We start from the raw sequence: 16,219 nt of genomic DNA on the forward strand, positions 1-16,219 counted from the left end.
TCGTGCCGCGTGCCTGCACCCCGGTCGACGGCGGCATCCGGCTCCGGGCCAGGCCGGCGTGGCGTGCCTTACACCGAATACGAGGCAGCTGCCCCGGTCCTAGATATCCCCTGCCCCATTTCTGCTGAGAGCCAGCGCGTTCGGCTGCCACGGCTGGACGCAGGCATGGGCGAACCGGGCCCGGACAAAAAGGGGACCTGAAAATGGTCATTTAAAAATGATTATTTATCATTATCTCTGGCGAAGGGGGACCCCATACTAAAAGTCTAGGTCGGGTGCTGAGCAGTTACGCTGGACTTAGGGGCCTCGCTGCCAGCGCGCGCAAGGGAGCGCTTGTTCAGGCGGCTCAGGGGACGCACGAGTCCCCAAGAGGACAGGGAGCAGAAAGCTGAGCAGTAGCACATATGAAAGCAGAGCGGCAGCACGGGCAAGACACATAGGGTCGAGGAAGCAGGCAGCAGAGCGGCAGCACGGGCAAGACACATAGGGACAAGGAAGCAGGCAGCAGAGCGGCAGCACGGGCATGGGAGCAGATAGCAGAGCAGCAGAGCAGCCACCAGGGGGCGCCCCGCGCCCGCGGCCGCCGCCGCCTCCCACAATGCCCCGCGCGGGCCGGGCACACGGCATTTAACCCGGCGCTGCCGCTGCCGCGGGCGCCGCTTTCCCCGTGCCGCGCCGCGCCGCGCGGGCCGGGCTGGAGCCGCAGCCGGAGCAGGAGCCAGGCCGGGCTGCGCTGCGCTGCGCTGCGCTGCAGGTGGGATGGGATGCAATGCAATGCAATGCAATGGGTCGGGTTGCATGCAGGGAGGTCGGTGGGAGCCGGGGTTTGCAGGGGGCAGGGGGGTCCCTGCCCGAGGGAGAGGGGCTGCCCTGGCCAGAGACCCCCCCAGGATGGGGTCTGGCCGCTGCTGGGCGACCCCTGCCCGGTGCAGCGCTCCCCGGGGAGCGCAGGAGCGGCGCTGCCTGTAAAGGTCGCTTGTCCCGGTGCAGAAGAAGGGTGACGGCGGGGCGCGGCTGCCCCCGAGGTGCCCGGGCTGCAGGTCGGAGACGGGGGATGCGGGGCAAGCGGTCCTACCCCCCCCCTTATAACAAACTGGGACGTGGCAATGTTGTCGCGTGTCGGGGACCAGACCGAGATGCTCTCCCGCCTGGTGGGTTCGCAGCCCGACCCCGCTCGGTGGGTCTCTGCCGGTTTGCGTGGCATCACTTGGGAACGAAGGGAAAGCGGAGTCGGGGTGGAGGGACGGGAGTGAGCCCGGACCTCGTGTGGATGCAGCTTTGCACCCCCCGCAGCCTCTCGTTCTGGCCTCGGTTTGACTCGTGTTTTGGGAAACGGTCTCAAATAGACGCCGCTATTTCCCGGGTTTGGCCTGGGTCGTATGTGCTCCGTGCTTTGCATTCGGGCCTTTGTGTCTGGAGGGGGAAAGGGGAGCTCTCTTTCTAACACGGAGCTACGTGGCGATGACCCGTCTTTGCTCCGTGCCCGGCTCCGGCTGCGGGGTCTGCGCCTGCCGTCTCTGGCATCGGGGTGACTCCGGTTTTAATGCCATCCCAAGCGATCGGGTGCGATCGGCTCACGCGTGCAAGCGCACGCCTTCGCCCTGCGGTCTCCGTTGTGGGGGCTGCTCGAATTTGTTGAAGGTTTTCGAGTAATAAGTGCAGCTTTTGGTCGGCAAAAAAGGACATGGGGGGAAGTCAGGGTGGGTCTTCAGCCTGTCTTGCTCTGGTCTGCTGCGGGAGTGAAATAGTTACCACCACTTTTTGGGGGTTTTTTTTGCCCCAAATTGAGTTCTGTGGGGTGGTGCAGAGAGCTCCTACACAACAGCTCCCCGCTTGGGGCAGGTGGGCCAGGGAGGGACCTCCAGAGGCGACATCCTGAGGCAGGATCAGCCCTGTCCGAATCGTGATAAAATCCTACATCTGTGCAAAACCTGGGGTGCGCTGGCACCTCTCCCGGTGCTAGTGCTTTCGGGCAGCCCTGCGAGGTGCGTGAAATATTCCTCCGGGTGTTGGCAGGAATCGGAGCCCGACAGAGCTGCGGGGGGCTGAGAGGGAGACGGCGCCTTGCGTCGCGTGTCGGTGTCTTCTCTCTCGTAGCGTGGACACGGCTTGGCACGTCAAGGTGCAATGGGCTTTGCAATACAAATCGCCCCGGTTTTTCAAATGAAGCTTCTCAAAGAAATTCTTCAGGTGGCTGCTCTTTTTCTTCCTCGTGAAAAACCGTGTTCAGGATATAATTGATTCCTTAGAAATGGTGTTGGTGTCTCTGGGGGAGAGACCCGCGGGCACAAAGCCTGGCCCGGGGAGCAGGGGCTCTTGCTGCATCGGTCTCTCGGCTTGCAATAAAATGCCAGCAAGTTGCTCTTTTTTTTTCTGAGCCTTTCTGGTGAGCATCTGAAAGCCTCCTTGAAAGGTGGGCAGGAGCGGGCTAGGGGGGTGATTAGCAGAGCACCCAGGTCCCTCGCTTCCAGCGCTCTGCCCCGGGGCTGGTGTTGTTCTGGGAGTTGTAACCTAGCAGGAGTTTGCTCTGCCAGCCGGGGGAGCGAGGTGGAGGGCTGGGGCTTGCCCTGAGCCTGGGGCAAGGTGCCGTTTACCCTCCATCGCCAGGTCCGAGATGGACACGGGCCTCGGGTGCAGCTCCTGCGCTTCCCAGCACGGCCGAGGGCGAGGGGCACAGCTCGGGAATGGAGGATGAGCTCGGGCAGCGTGAAATCGCCTGCTGGGGCAAGCGAGGACGGCTCTGCTGCTTCCTGAATTTAGCCAGTGATAGGGAAACCGTCTCTCTTTGTCCCAGCTCTAATTGGCTTCAGTGGGATTGCCCCGGTGCTGAAGTACATCCCAGCCTGAGCTTGATAACACGGAGACTGAGCGGCCGTCGGAACGGCGTCCTTGGGAATTGAGGTGTTTTTTTTCCCCTTGTGAAAGCCAGGCTTTCCCTGTCTCTTGGCTGGACCTTGGAGCACGCTGAGTGCAGGGCTGGGAGATGCAACCCCTTTGAGTTGGCCTTGCCACCAATTCCCCCTGTGGCCTGGGGCACGTCCCTTATCCTCTGGGTGCATTCGTTTCTCCATCCCCGAGATGAGGAACGCTGTAGCTGGGGGGTTGTGACCATTCACGTCACCCTGCAGTCATCCAAGAAGGTGAAGAAATGCCCCACAACCTCTCACGACGGTCTCCTGTTGGCAGGGGCATGGATGGTGTGAGAACTGCTCCACTCTGGCACGGGGCTGATCAGACCCATTTACACTGGTGGAAGTGGCCCTTCCACCAGGATTTGCTGGTGTAACCTACACTGGTGTAGCTTAAGCCAGCTGTCTATTGGGGTAAAACTGCACCGGTGTGGGTGTCCTCCATCTACTTCCATCCTGGCATGGCCATGGGTGCAGTGCAAGTGGGCTGTCTTCCCTTCCCCTTCCACGGAGGTCTGTAGGAGCGCCTCCTGCGAGCAGCTGCCTTTTGAGTAGCTGCTCACCCGTCTGCTGTAGACCCCGGCGTTATTTTCATCCCTGACCTTGCAGACAACCATGCTGTAAACGCATTGCCCGTCCAGGCCCGGAGACTTGTACTTCTGCCCGTTGCAGCGATTCCTCTGGATCCGTCTGCGCTGCAATCTCGTGACTTGAGGTGGGCGCTCCGAAGCTAGATTGAAATGACTTGACAGGGTTACCAATGGCCAGCTCTGCTCCAGAAGCAGAGGAAATGCTGTGGGTATCTCGCTAGCTTTAAGCTAGCTAGCTGGGGTATTTACCTACACGTTGCTGCAGTCAGGCGTGCCTCTATTTAGATGTGTTTTAATTTTGTTTAAACACTGTTAAGTGACACCCTGGAACTAACATGACCCAGGTTAAACCTTGCTGTTTGCTCACGTCGGTCTCGGTCTGTTTTATTTCTTCAGCTTGCAGGCTGTTTGGCGTGTGTGGGTTGTTTTTTTTTGCTCCAGGCCTGCTAAGCGCTGCTGCTGCAGCACAGCTATGGTAGCAAATTTCTATTCATCTCGAGTGTTGGCTTGGGGCAGGTGAAGAGCTGAGCCCTGCCCCTGCTTTCACAACCAGGCTCCGAGCGAGGGACAGGTTGATGCACGCAGAGTTGCAGGCTGGCCAGGGATTTGTAAGAGCAGTGCTTCGAAGATGTGCAGGGAAATGCATGTGGGAAGGGTCGGGGAATTGGTACGTAAACCCCACGGCTCCAGGCCTTCAATCCAGTCCGTGCAGCCAGGCCTCCTGTTCCTGAGCAGAAGGGATGGACCACAAGCATCCACGAGTAGGAGCAGATCAGTGCTGTCACTCTCGGCACGAAACCGCTCTTCTGTCTGCTAAAATTGTAAAGACTTTTTAATATCTTCCTCAACGTTGCAGCACATCTTTCTCTGCAGCTGTAACGTCAGCTGGGATTTCTGGCTGCTTAGTGAAAGACAAAGGAAATCATGGGTTTAATTGATCAAAAATCCATCCTAAGCAGCAAAGTTATGGGGGGGGTTTTCTTGGTTTTAAATCCGTGTGAGAAACCCACAAAAGTAACGAGAAGCTGCAAGGTCTGATGTGGAAAGGGAGTGAAAGTAGTAAAGATCAAATTCAATTTTTAAGTGTGGGTGCGGGGGTCATGTTTTATTCGGTACCTACAGTGCTGTCAGTGTTGTAGCAATGCTGTCCTGCACCAAACTTCAGAATGTGACTTTAAAAGAAAAATAAAAGCCTAATTATCTCCAGAATGGGGTAAATTCGGTACCCAGCAAATGAGCGGAACTAGTCAGCAGAAAATTATCGCTATGGTGGCCTGACCTGCCTGGTTGTTACTCCCCAGTGGCTTCAAAGTCCCTCCAGAGTTGATGGCAGACGTCGCGGAGATGTTCAGAGCGTTGCAAAATTTGGCTGCAACAGCCTAAATGAATGGTGCATAGGGAAAAGTTGCTTCTAGGAATCCAGGCCTACATGTGTTGTTGGAGTTTATCCCAACTCCTCTGGGCCAGCCCTCCCTTGAGTTCGGCGAGAAGGCCCACGTGAGTAAGGCCAGTGCAATTAGCAGTGATCCCGCCTCAGCGGAGGCCCACGGTAGCTGATGGAAATAGGTGAAGACTGTAGGTTCTCCGTGGAAGTACGGGACGTGCTGACATTCATGTGCAACTGGCTGCCTGGGGATCTCCAGGGCTGAGATCACGAGTCTGTGGCTTGAGCTAACACGCCAGGGTGACGAGGTGGGGCTTGTACGAGTCGTACCTTCCCTTTGAATTTGGCACAAAAGGAGACGATTGCTGCGTGCTGGCCTGGGGGTTGCACAGACGCACGTTCCAGGAAAACTGGCCTAGTCGGAGCCTCCCATGTGCTGGAAAGTGGAGCTCTCCTTTCCTGTAGCTTCCCTTGAAACATTTCTTTCTGTTTGAGCCTGAAACGCTGCTCATCTGGTCTAGGCTCGGGGCTTTTCGAGAGGCAGAGGAGGATCTACGTTACCTGCTTGCTGAGTTACTCTTTGCATTTGGCTTCTGAAGGAAATGTTTAGACATTTCTAGGCACGTCCAAGCTTCAAGGGGGAAGAAGGCACATTTTTAAGGGGGCTCTGTCTCTGAGTGACTTGGTCTTAAGACTGAATTCCCCTCTCCTGTCCCTTGGGGGGAGGTTGGGGGTATAGGAAGAAGGGTGCGGAGAAGTCCAACTTCCAGAAAAGGGATTTTAAAGAGAGAAATGCACTCTGGTGCATGCAAGGTAAAAGCGGAGTGCAGCAGCTTTTTGGATGGGCCTCAAGGCAGTCCTCCAAAGCAACATCTGCTTCTGTGCTACAGCTTCTGGATGGCTCTTCCCTCTCTGGGCCCTTCTTGCCTACACAGCCAAGGTCCACGTGGGACCCAATATATACTAGAGTGTCTGAAGCAAGAAGCAATTGAATGTTCATTTTATTTGGGGGTACAAGTCTGAGTACAGCGTGAGAACCACAGTGCTGTGCGGCTTCAACCCTGCCAGAAGTGCAGTCTGCTCCAGGCAAAAGGGATCCCGTGATCCTCTACGTGTACACGTGACCCACTGTAGCTAGCACATTAGTGTCATTGCCATGCAGTCGTCTTTTCTTTATACCTCTGCTCTTGGGGTCTTGGATCCCAGCTTTTATTTTGGGTATTTCTGGCTGCAAAAAAAAAAAAAAAAAGCAAAACCACTGCAGGCGCCAAACTCAGGAGGCAACTTAAATTGGTCTACTTTCACTGATAGCCTTTTTAGGCAATAAATAAATCAGTCTTGGAGTCGGAGGCGCTGCTTTTTGAATGTTTGCAATTAGCAGTGCTGTTAATGCCCACGGAAGCAATAAGAGGTGCGCAAGACGGGCAGGTAGCTGGGCAGCTGATCCCGATGCTTGTAGCAGTGTTGCGTGTACTGCACTGAGATCCTTGCAAGGAGAAATTTCTGTTATTGGAAATCAGCACAAGCCAAACTTCTTTTTGAATCCTGCCATGTCTTCAAACCATCTCCCTGGTCCTGCCAAGTATTTCCCTTGCGGCTTCCTTATGGGAGATGCATGTGCCCTCCATGCATGCAAGAAGACTCCTTTTGCAGGCCCTCCACGTACAGCAAAGCTCCCCTCCTGGTTTCAAGACCTTTTCCTGTTCGGCTGCTTCTGAAGGAGCTGTTAAGGCCCTGCCGAGTGTCTTTCCCGGGAACCACGTCTTGTGATCCTGCTGGCACTTGGCGTTCGACTTCAGTGCAGCGGGGTCCAAGCAGGGAGGAGGGCTGTGGTGGTAGGATTTATAGCCCTTGAATCCAAGATTTAACATGCAGACGGCTCTCCTGCAAGATTTCGCTTGCATTGTCCCCTGCGGCACTATGGACACTTCTGCCACTGGGTATTGGTTCAACTGAAGGGACAAGCTGAGAAGGACAGCCCATTATTAATCCCAGTTTTGAATGGCTTGTAGGTTTCTTGGCACTTTTTGGGACTGAATTTTATAGCTCCAGAAGTGAAAGCCACTTAGTGCTTGCGCTCTCCCTGCAAAAACTCAAGGAGGAACTCATTCAAATCATTTTCTCTAAGCTGGATCCTACTTGTGGTGTGAAGAAGTGTGACAAGTGATGAGGCGCTTGCACAGTGAAGCGCTCGGGAGATGACATGTCATGTCTCGGATCCAGAGCGCTCCTTGCGGAGATCAGAGAAGTTTATGAAGCCGGTCGTCGATGGAGGCTGAGAAGTATCTGTTTTCAGTTGATATAGCTTTTTTTAAGGCGTACAACATGGAAACGAGGCTGAGCTATAACGAGGCTGCGTGTTCTCCAGTGCCTTGGACGGGGGCGCTTCTACAGTCTGTGTCACCAACTTGCCATGTGCTGAAAAAGAAAAGCAACTAACCCACTTCTGGCTGGTTTGAAATTCCCATTTGTTCGCAGTACGGTCAGGTGATTCTACCTCGGCCAAACTGATCCTTAGCAAGCGCACAAAAAAAGAGAGAGAAAATTACTGAGTGAACCACACGGTTTTGAACAACTTTAGCCACCTAGGAAGTTCTGACCTTGGATGTACTCAATTAAATAATACAGATATTAAGAGGGGAAAACAGCTGAGCTCATCAGTTCGAAGGGTTCGCTTTGCAGGCTGGCCTCAAATTTATCACCTGCAATGAGAAGACTGGCAGAATATCTTTCATTCATCAGCACGGGGTGTCTCGGCAGAGAGCGTTTAGCCGTAATTCATCATCTTATGACACTTATAACTTGGCCGCATCAGGGGCCTGTGGGGCTTAATGACTTTTTTGGTGGCCACAGAGTTGTCGCAATATGCAGAACTTCTCGCCTGTTGCTTTGCTCCTCTCCAGTCACTTGGGAGCTCTCGGCAGCAGAATTGCTCCTCTGAGAGGCTAAAGGCTCATCTCCACGTGCTGCTTGTCACGTGCATTGGAGCAATTCTGACCCCAGGCAGCGGTATGGAAATCTGCTCGCCATTTCATTGCAATCTCTCTCTTCCTGGTTTCTGTGTCTGTTGCTATTTGGGCACCAGCTTGAGGGGGGTGTTGTTCTGTTCTTTCGCTGCTAGTCGGATCAGTCCTGTGACTGCTCTCTAAATGGCAGAGGAATCGTGGGATAGCAGCAGCCTGTTTATTGATTGGGAACACAAGGAAAATGCTCGCTGGGTGCCTTTTTCTTTTCCTCCCCACTCTTTGCTTAAAAGCAAGGATTTGCGATGGTGACAGCGGCAGTCTCTGTTCACAGAGGCACAAAAACTCACAGGGGGTGAAGCACCTCTCTCTACAGAGGAAGCAAGGGGGGACTTGATGGCTTATGGGGCTGGCACTGAGACGCACGTTCCTCCTTTAGGGCAAGCTGATGACAGCAGTGAGTCGCATGGTACCACCTGATGGGACATGTGTTTCCCGAGCTGGAAGGTCACCATCTAGTTCCCACTGACAAGTGTCTGCAGCTGACACAGATTTTCACTGTCGGTGTCCACCTTGGGTGAGAGGCCATGGACTGAGTGGGTCATGAAGACTGCTTCCCCCTGAGATCTGGGGATTCAGTTCGGTGAGGCCGTGAGGGATGTTTGCCCTGCTGGAAGAGGCAGCTGAGTGCTGTCAGCTCTTGGCATGGCCCGGAAACCCTGGCACACTCCTCCTGGCATTTAGTCAACGTGGCCATCCATCCGGCCAGGAGAAGAAGCTGAACAGGGGGTTCCTCCATCTTCGGCAGGTGTCAAAATTGCTTTGGGCTGGAACGTGGGGCTCCTTGCAGACTAGATTGGACCTCACAACCTGGGGTGGTAGTGGGGCTGGTGGTGGTGGGACCAGTAGTGGTAGTGCGCGTGGCCACAGAACGAGCAGGGCTGCATCTGCACAGCCATCACTTGCCCTTATGGCAACAGATGGCACATGCACTGGGACCCAAGGACCCTGGATTATGTGACGGGCCACTCACCTTGTGATGGGCTAGAGGAAGCAGCTCCTGACGCTACATCCAGCGCATAGGCTGTGTTTGACGCCCCTTGATGCAGTTTCTCTGGCAGTGGCCCTGAGTTTGTGGGCTTCTTTGAAGCCCTGGGATCCCTCGTTTTCATACTGGATTGTACATTACCCACCCATGCCTTTAGTATTGCTATGTATCATCTGGAGCCCCAGGCTGCCCCCATTGTGCCAGGTCCTGTACAAGTACAGGATAATAAAGAGCCTCTGCCACAAAAAGCTGATGGTCCAAACTGACTCCTGAGATAAGTGATCCTCCCACCACCAAGGGGGTGGGCTTTGCTTACCACTCCCCCTTTTTTTAGCAGTGAGGTTGACATCTGCACTAGCACCAAAATGACTCATTAGTTTAAAAATAGTGAAACTGGAGAGACCATTGGGTGCAGAGAGACCGTTCCCTGCAGCTGGGCGGGAATCGGAGACCGGCTTCTTGCATCGTCTCTTTCAGACAGCGGGCAAAAGGCATCGGCTGGTTCCAAGAACCTGACGTCTCCCAAGTTTCCGTCTAGCCGTGCTTCCCCTGGGTCTTATTGTTTCCCTGCAACAAAGCGAGACTGAGAATTCATTATGATTTAATAATAACATACCTTAAAGGAGGCGAAGCAGAAGACTTGAACAAGGGGAGAAGGAGATTAAGAAGCACACGCTCACGATAAATAAATAAATGCAGCATGGGAAGAAAAATCCAAAAGGAAAGGAGAGGACATGAACCGGGCTGAAAGTAACAAGCAAAAAAGTCAACTCCTAATATGCTGTATTTTTTTTTTTTTAAATGGGAGAAGTGTATGATCTGATGCAAACCAAAATTGGCTGCTGTTTTTTGTTTTTTATAAATAACATCAACACACGGCATTCCTACATATTTTTTTTTTTTTCGGAGCAGCATATAGCTTTAAAATGACTGTGCAATGTGGTCTTTTTATTTTTATATATATATATATATATATATATATATATATATATAATTTTTTTTTTTTTTAATTTCCGTAAACCTACAGAATGAGGAATGGGCCCTCTGTTTTGTAGTAATATAGCCAAAGCCATGCATAATTGTGCACAAACACCAAACTTTTTACTATTGCATAATGACTAGTGATAGGCTCTATGCAGAAGCAGGTTTATGCAGATTTCGAGCAGCTTTCCTTTTAAAAATCGCAAGAGCCAGGTGAGCAATTACCACTTGCTATTTGAATCGATTGCTACTGCTATCTATGATTCTCTAATGGGCCCCTGTGACAAACTGAGCTGGAAGGGACCTCCAGAGGTCATCCCTGTCCAAACCATCCTATGCAAATCCATAATCTGAACTCTATGTAAGACTGCTGTCAACCTTGCCACAGCCCAGACCTAACGCCCAATCCTGCTACAGGTAGAGCAGCGGTACCACAGCAGCCAACATCCTGCTTCCGTAAAAGGCTGTCTTTTCCTTATTTCCAGCTTGAAATGGTCTTGAGGGAGTTTGTGACCGTTGGACCTTGTCATCCCCTGGGCTGCTCTGGTGAACAGACGTTCCCCCAGATCCTGATGCACACCCCGTATGTACTTATAGGCTGCCACCAAGTCCCCCAAGCTTGCGCTTCTGCAGGCTGAAGAGTCCCATGGCTCACAGCCTCTCTTCGTAAGGCCTGTCTGATCATGCGCGTGGCTCTCCTCTGCACCCTCTCAAGCTTCTCCATGTACTTCCTGAATTATGGAGCCCAGAACTGGATGTGGTACTCCAGCTGCAGCCTCACCAAGGCAGAGTACAGCAGGAGGATGACATCCCGGGTTTTGCTTGAGATGCATTGGTAGATGCAAGCTAGAGTTGTTTGCTTTGCCAGCTGCGGTGTCACACTGGTGGCTCATAGTCATCTTGTGGTCAATCACGACCCCCAAGTCTCTTTGGTTGTGGTGCCAGCGAGTGTAACATTGCTGAGCCTATAAGTGTGATGCAGGTTTTTATTCCCAAGGTGGAGCACTCTGCATTTCTCCGTATCGAATGCCATCAGGTTTTCATCCGCCCACCATGCAAGCCTGTTGAGGTCGGCCTGGATCACCAGCCTATCCTCAAGTGTAGGCACTCTTCCCCGAAGTTTGGTGTTGTCAGTGAACTTGGCCGGTCTGCTTTTGACACCAGTGTCCAGATCGTTTATGAAGACATTAAAGAGTACAGGTCCAAGGACAGAGCCTTGGGGGACGCCAGTAGTCACCGAGTGCCATGTTGACTCGGTTCGATCAGCTACCACTCTCCAGGTCCGACGTCGAAGCTAGTTCCTCAGCCGTCGGACTGTGAAGTAGTCAAGGCCGCAGTTGCCCAATTTTTTCCATGAGGACATCGTGGGACACCAGGTCAAAGGCTTTTTTAAAGTCCAAATATATGACATCAACCTCTTCCCTCTTGTCCAGGTGATACATCACCTGGTCATTAGAAGGACATGAGCTTGGTAAAGCAAGACCTACCCGCAACAACCCCACGCTGGCTGTCCCTCAGGATGTTGCCTTCTGTTAGCCCAGGGGTGGGCAAAATGTGGCCCGCAGGGCCCCTAGAAAATTTAGAAAATGTAATATTTACCTGCCCCTGGCTGCCTGTCGTGCAGCCCTCAGTAGCTTGCCAAAACTCGATAAGTGGCCCCCTGCCCAAAATAATTGCCTGCCCTTGTGTTAGCCTGTCAAGAATGGTTTCTTTGATATTTTTTTCCAAAATCTTCCCAGGGATTGGGGTCAAACTGATTGGCCTGTGTCACAACCCAAAGTTGTGATTTTATGTTTTGTGTGTGCTTCGGCACTGCTAAATTATTTTCCCGTTAAATTGCAGCTTCTTTGCACGGTGGAGTTTTCTGCTGCAGAAGAGAACCCCGGTGCAACGGAGAATTTCCCGCCAATTTGTAGCTTTCTTTGCATGGTGCATTTCTTTTTGCATCTAAGAAATGCTCGGTGCAAAGAGTTCCCGCCATTTGTATTGAAATTCGAGCCACATTATTGGTTCATATTAAATTATGCATACGTGGCAGCTAGCGATTGGCTTGCTAGCCGTATAAAGAGCTTGAGTGGTTTCCGCCCAAGTTGGAGGACTCCACGAACACCAGGAGGAGGAGACTTCACACTGTGTGAAGATCTCTAAGCGCTGCGGATCCTTACGGACCCAACGCATTTCTTAAAAGGCAACAGGGGCCTGACCAGCCTCTGGCCTCTCCCCGTCGCCGATCGATTCCTAGACGTATCCCTTCCTGCGCGAGAAAGAGACGAATCCACAGAGCTTCAACAACTCCGTGGGAGAGAGCGAACTTGTCATAGTCCTCAAACGAGGATTTAAGCAGAGCTGTGCCTGGAAAACTGTCCAGCCTACACCACGACTATCTTTGGTGTAAGTAAACAATCTTTAAATCAACCACTACGCGTCCGTGACTAATTCTAGCTCGCCCCCGGTCTTCTCCGACCCCGCGTGCCCGGGCTGCTGGCCACAGCCCGCGTGCACAAAACGGGCCCGGATTGCTCCCGGCCCGCACAGCCTGTAGCTTCCCAGGTCTTCTTTCCTCCCTGTCTTGAAGATGGGCACCACGCTGGCCCTCTTCCAAACTTCAGGCGCTTCTCCTGAGCGCCACAAGTTCTGGAATGTCTTACCCAGTGGCTGTGCTATGTCTGCCAGTTCCTTTTGGCACTTTTGGGTGAAACCTATCCAAACCAGCTAATATGTGGGGGTCCAGCCTCTCAAGATGCTCCCTGACAAGATCCACGCCAATGGTGGGCATATATTCATCCTCACCCTGGTCATCCTGCATCACGTTAGGCAGGGTGGTCCCTTTGGGCTGGTGGAAAAACTGATGCAAAGCAATCATTATGCAGACTGGCATTTCCCTGGGTGTCAGTAGTCAGCTGGCTGTGGACCCATTCTGGGCTGGGGCATGGACCACGTGGTAGCTTTGGCTGTGTAGCAGTGGTGGCAGCTCTGACTTGGGATGCTAGAGCTGCTGTGTGATTAGGCTGAGCTACCAAGAGCCGAAATGGGGCTGGAGCCATGAGTGATGGTAAGGGGGAACCATGAGGGGTAGGCAGTGGATGTGGAGCTGGAGCCACAGCAGCCACCTGCACTCCTTTCTGCCTTGTACTCAAATACAAGACCAGACTCCCCACCCATATTGAATGGGGCAAGCACCTTGTCTTAGATTTGAGTAAATATAGTCATTATCTGGTGAATCTGCCCAGTGATACGAATGGATCGCTGGGAGCCAGGAGCTGCCATGCTGTGGCCTTGGTTCAAACGCTGTGGTCCTTGCTATACAATGCTTACGCTGCAGGAGGCTGTTATGAGGCACTTATTCAGCTGCTGCTAGGTTTTGCAGCCTTTCAAAGAGGGGAAGGTACCTGTAAGGCCTCCGTTTTTGGAAATATAGCTTACTGTGTTGGGATTCTTCTAGCAGAACTTGGATATACTGGGAAAAGCGTCAGCTGGCATGAATTCCCGTAGCTTCGTTGACTTCATCATGGCTATGCTGATTAACTCCACCCAAGCATCAGGCCAATAGCATCTTATTTATCGCTGTACCAATAAGCCTCATCTCTGTTATTTTATGAAGTTCTCTTTTTATTTGACCTCCTGTCATGGGACACACCAAGTTCATATCCAGTTTTATATTTTTGGCTCCACTTCTTCCCAGTGTTTTCAATTTTGCTGGATTTAACTGATCCCAGTGGCATCTTTTTATGATGCGTTATATTCAGTTTCTTCCATCGCCGCAAGTACAATAAGACTGTTGGAGTCCAACCCTCTCCTTTTTTTTTTTTTCCTCTTGTAAATAAACTAGGGCATCAACTTGCAGCATTGTCAAGACTCTTTTAGTGGGGAAAAGGAGGAAAGACTTATCAGGGAGTCTTAAATCCAGTTAAATTAAGCTTTAGGCGTAATAATTGATATGGAATGTCATAGTATTTGGAGCATTTAATTGGAAGGGCAACTTATGGTCTGTTCCTGCTGAGTTGGGAACTGGTGTTGGTTATAATGATATCCTTTGTCAGCTTCCTGACAGAAGACCTCAAAGCACTTTGAAGAAAGAAGACTGCCCCAAGGAGATGGGGAAGTATAATCGGACGCTTTTTTGCAGGCAAGAGAACTGAAGTGCATAGGGTGATGTCACTTCCCCAGGGCCCAGCAGCAAATCCATGGCTGCTGTGACTTGATGTTCCTGGCTCCCAGCATTGCTTTCCCCATCCCAAATTCACTGTGGAAAGGGCTTTTCCATTTCTCTTTTCTCCTGTTGAGTTGTTTCTTTTGCTGACCTCTCCTGGTGCCCACCCCTCGCAGTAGCTCCAGCATCTGACTCTGCTGCCGCTCAGACTGGAAGCGGACAGGATTGCTGCCAGATTAGTCAATGCTGCATATTAGCGGCTGTTTAACTAACTAGTACTTCATTAAATTCAGGCTGCTGAGTGGGGGGAGGATGAGGAGCAGCCACAGCTGCAGTGCAGCCGTGTGTTTGCCGACTTGGGCCGGCCGTACTTTGCAGCTCTAAAGCCCAACTTCATTTTACATGGAAGCTTAAATTGATGGCTCAGACCTGTGTCACTACAAGGAAGCTTCTGAATGCTACTAGGCAGAGGATTTTGGAGCAGCATTTAAACCATGGCCTTCTGCTGTCGCTTGCACAGCCCTCTAGGAAACCAAAGCAGGAAACAGAAAAACACTTGACAGCATAGGAGGCCACGCTGTCTAGGACCAAAACCACAATCGGGGAAAAGAAAATAATATGCAAATAGGATGATTCGAATATGAACAACTGGGGAACTTTTTGAATGTAGGGTTTCAATTGACAGACAAGGTTCCTTGGGTGAATTTGATATCTTTTATTAGACCAACCCACATGGTTGGAGAATAGTTATTAAGCAAGCTTTCGGGTTCAAAAAGCCTTCGTCAGGCTAAGGAAGCTTCAGCAGTTTGTGTGTGCTCTTCCTGGATGGAATTTCAATTGAGGTTTTTTATTTGTTACTCTCTTCCCTTCCCCCTGCCCCAGTTGGGGAAACATCTTCCACAACCTCACTCCTCTGGTGGATAGAAACTTCTGATTTTTCCAGGTTTCATTTATTTATGCCCAGTTTATACCCACTTGTTTTTGTGTGCCAGTGTTGTCCTTTAGCCTCAATCACTCTTCACCCTCCCTGATGTTTACCCCCCCCCACACACACACAACACGCACCTCCTGTATTTAGAGACTGCAATCGCATCCCCTTTCAGCTGCCTTCAGATTCCTGTTTCTGTTCTTGTCCCCTGTTCATCTTAGCCTCTCTGTACCTCTTACATGTTCAAGTAATCTTTCTTAAGCATCAGTGACATCTTACTAGTACTGTGTCACGTACTACCTCCTTATCCCTCTTGTGAATATAATAGTAGGATCACCATTGCATTTTTTTTTCTATTGACTCTATTGCATTTGGCTCAATCATCCGGTGGTCAACTCATACACCCTGGTCTTTTTCCTTCTGTCATTTCTAACTGATAAGTTCCCAGGTTATAAAATTGTATAATATAGTTTGGGGGGTTTTTTTTCCAGTCCTCTTGTGCATTGTGCTATTGAATTTCATCCTTTTTGTATTACTTGTATCTTCAATGTCATCTAGTTCTTCCTGCATGATATCCCGATCACCCTCTGTACTGATGATGCCTCCCCACTTTGTTTCACAAGCTGACTTCCTTAGCATGCCGCTATTTTTGTGCTAATGGCATTATTTAAAATATGTCTTTTAATATGAATGATCCCAAGACTGATCCTTGATGAATGCCCACTAGCTGCAGCCCAGTTGTTTCCCAGTGTTGTCTCCTTTTTTTTTTTTTAGCCTTATCTTTGCTTGGTTGATTTAATTATCAGCAAAAAAAACCCCCCTTGACTTTAAGTTGATTATTTGAAGTTCTGCTTTGCAAGTGATTTTTTTTTAAGTGTTTTCTTTCTTTTTTTTTCCCTAGTGAAAATTTGCTGTCATAGTTGGTAACAGTAAGTTTATTTCCAATTAAATATCGTCCTAACACTAACGACTGTTTATTTGGGTTTTTTTGCTATGTAACAACTTTATACCAATTTACTTAGCATAAGATGCATTAATTCAGAATCTTAAATTCTACATTTTATCATATTAGAACATTACTAGGGTCTTTTTCTTGTAATTTTGTCGCATTGCTTTTAGATAGAAATGAGAATTCAATTAAAATGCACAAAACCAACAGTAAAATATTTATTTTATGTAAACAAAACAAAGCTGAAGGTGCTGCTTACCTAATGAAAAATGTTTCAACTTTAACTTTTTTTTGCTATTAATTATAGATAATTCTCC

General features: G+C 50.6%; 1 protein-coding gene across 1 annotated transcript in view; it reads left to right on the forward strand.

Annotated features, from left to right (window-relative positions):
• Positions 1-650: 650 nt before the first annotated feature.
• Positions 651-16,219, forward strand: part of EXTL3 (exostosin like glycosyltransferase 3) — a 193,374-nt gene continuing 177,805 nt past the window's right edge. Inside the window, exon 1 of the mRNA XM_059728399.1 lies at positions 651-754. The gene's annotated coding sequence lies outside the window, so the exon portion shown is untranslated. The remainder of the gene's footprint in view (positions 755-16,219) is intronic.

This window comes from Alligator mississippiensis, chromosome 1 (genome assembly GCF_030867095.1).
Source record: "Alligator mississippiensis isolate rAllMis1 chromosome 1, rAllMis1, whole genome shotgun sequence".
NCBI classification, from domain to species: Eukaryota; Metazoa; Chordata; order Crocodylia; family Alligatoridae; genus Alligator; species Alligator mississippiensis.